The sequence below is a fragment of the Propithecus coquereli genome, unplaced genomic scaffold, assembly GCF_000956105.1.
Source record: "Propithecus coquereli isolate 6110/MARCELLA unplaced genomic scaffold, Pcoq_1.0 Scaffold25, whole genome shotgun sequence".
Lineage (NCBI taxonomy): Eukaryota > Metazoa > Chordata > Mammalia > Primates > Indriidae > Propithecus > Propithecus coquereli.
In genome coordinates, this window is record NW_012148063.1 from 826,482 (window position 1) to 829,441 (window position 2,960).

Genomic DNA, 2,960 nt, shown 5'->3' on the forward strand with positions numbered 1-2,960 from the left:
AAATCAAGGCAGTGTCCCAGGAAGTGGAGCAAAAGACAAAGAGAGAAAGGTCTCTCTCGATAAGAACATTGGAGGACTGTACCAGAATAGCCAGTATCTGATTAATAGGCGTTCTCCAGAAAGGGAGACAGATAAAATGGAGGAATGAAAAATATTAAATAAATCAGTAGAAAATTTTCAAGAATGGAAAGATGGGAGTGGCCAAATCAAAAGATCCCATCGAGCCCCAGCCCAGTGGATAGAAACAGACCCTCCCCAAGGCACATGATTGTGAAATTTCAGAACACTGGAGAACTTTGAGAATTAGAATGGTTTTTAGTTTCCTCAAGCCAACATTGGAAGCTAGAAAATAGGGTAAAAGCCTTCAAACTCTGGAAGAATTGATTTCCCACCTGGATGTCTATAAAGAGCCAAGCTATCAAAAAAAACATGGCATAAGAACATTTTCAGACACACAACATCTTGAAAAATGTAGCTACCATTCTCCCTTTCTTAGGGAGGATATGCACTAGCCAAGCACAGAAGCAATGTATAAAAGAGAAAGACCTGGGGCTCAGAAAAGAGAAGATCCAAAATAGGAAGGAATGAAGGGATTCTCGGGATCGTGGTGGGGGAGATCCTAGGAAAACAACTGTGCACAAGGCTTATGATGCAACAGATCTGTTCTAGATTGAGACAAGGTGTCTCAAGAGATGAACATAGTGAGTGAGGGGTGTCACCCCTATGCCTTCTACTATTATTGCCTTTTTAATCCAAGTTGGGTGTGGGTGGGATTAGCACATTCATTAGTAGCTTTCCATTATTCAAAGAAAAAATCTAATTATTTATTTATCTGTGACATTTTTTTGGAATCACACACATTATAACACCCCCCAAAAAAGGTCCTTTCATGTGGAAGATATGACATCAAAAATTATTTTTAATTGGGAGGAAATGAGGAATCTCTTTAAAAAGCAGATGAAATTATAGTGAAGAAAGATGACATTCATGTATAGTTTTGCAACCTATTTTAGGTGACTCTTCCTCTCTATTTTACACATACAAAATACATAAACACACACACACACACCCCAGGTGATCTCTATTTCAGGTAATTCTCTATAGTGTACTCATATATCCCTTAAGGGTCCACTGAAATTAGGTTAAGAAATTCTATTAAAACAAACACTTTCCATAATTACTCAGCTTATGAAACAGGAAGTATTCTACCATCCCTTCCGTTTTTTCGCTCCTCATTTTCACCGTCACTATGCTAGGTCAAGTTCGTTCATTGTCACACAGTGCAGCCACATGAGACCTCATGATGGATCACGTTTCCTGACTTCGGTGCTGTCACGTAAACCACCCAAAGCAGGATGTGGAACTTACATTCATTCCTGCCCTCAAACATCCCCAGTGACGTTCCACAGCCAGGGATCTGCAACGCGAGTGTAAGTACCCAAAAGTGCACAAGATGATCTATCAGGATGAAATACTACATTTTGCATTTATATTCAACCTCAGTCATTTTTAATTTTCATTTCTGCGTATGTTTTATGAGAAAACATACTATTAATACTTAAAATTTATAAATAAGTAAATATACATACATTTGTGGTGTGTGCTTATTTCTTTATTTAGCCAGTTGGGTATGCAATCAATAAAGTGTGGAGACCAAACTCTCTGACATTCAACAGGCCTTAGAAGCTGCCGCGAATTTACACATCTAATCTTATTTACCCTCAATCACTCTCATTCATCCTAAATGCAGCTAAATAGGATCACCTACGATTCTCCCTAAGTGGTCGGAATTGTCTAATGCTTATGCTTTGTTCTTGCTGCCCTCTTTACCTTGAGACCTTCCTTCCCAGTTGCCGTGTGTCCACACTTCCAAGTTCAGTTCAAATCTCCCTCTATAATGCCTTCCCTGGTCATTCCCTGCTGGAGGGAAGCCACTCCCTTCTGAACGTCTATGGTGTTTTGTACCTCTCCCAGGACAGTCTGACTTTCTGCCCTCTGTTATTGAGGTTCATGTCTAATCTCATCATTAGAGGCAAACTCCTTCAGGTCAGTGTCTGTCATAGATACCTTTTCCTATCTCACATTTCCTAATTCTGTGAATGTCACTGGGCATGTTATTCAAATCCAGTACTCAAAATCAAAAATATGACAAACAAAAATGCTATAGTAAGCCATTAATCTTTCACAAAATATTTAGAATGTCACAGTAAATCATATCTCCTCTATGCACTTGCTATTGTAGGAAAAGGCAGCTCTGTAAATACCTCTATTTGTTCTGCCACAGGCTGGTCAAACACATTTGCCAGTTTCTGCAGAATGATGTATTTGTTGTCAGCCAGTGATGTAAATAGCACCTTCAGATCATTCTGAGGAGGAAAGCAACAGGAAGAATTAACATGTGTACCAGGGAATTCAAAACACTTGTAAAGATAACACAGATTCTTAAAAATAATGCCTAGGCATAGAAATTTAGTTTCCAGGATAAAGAATACTGTGCTATGGGAAAGTAAAAGGAACAGGTAACAATTTACTTAGATGCTAAGATTGACTTCTGAAGACTTTGCTATCCAAAGTGTTTTCTACATAATACAAACAGAGATGAAGCACACAAGTAAAAGCCAATACTGGTCATCCTAATCTTGCTACATCTGAAATAAATGGGCACATTCAAACATTGTAGCAGAAATATTATGCAAATGAATTTTATTTAGGAAAACAACCTACAGATGTTACCCTGACTTGGGAAATAATGTGATTCTTAAGAATAATATGATTCCCTACTTCCTCTTTCCTCCCTTCCCTCCCTCCATTTCTTCTCCTATATTCAAAGAATTTACACAAGCTTACAAAAAGCCATTCGGAAGTTTAGAAAATAAATATTATCCATAATGACCAAAGACATATGAAGAGACAACACAAAAAAGATCTTTGCTAAGTATTTGTTCATAAACTCATTTAAG

The 2,960-nt window shown here is 37.9% G+C and overlaps 1 protein-coding gene across 1 annotated transcript in view; it reads right to left on the reverse strand.

Moving 5' to 3' along the window:
- SYNE1 (spectrin repeat containing, nuclear envelope 1) overlaps positions 1-2,960 on the reverse strand; it is a 534,160-nt gene that overhangs the window by 140,312 nt on the left and 390,888 nt on the right. The window lies entirely within an intron of this gene.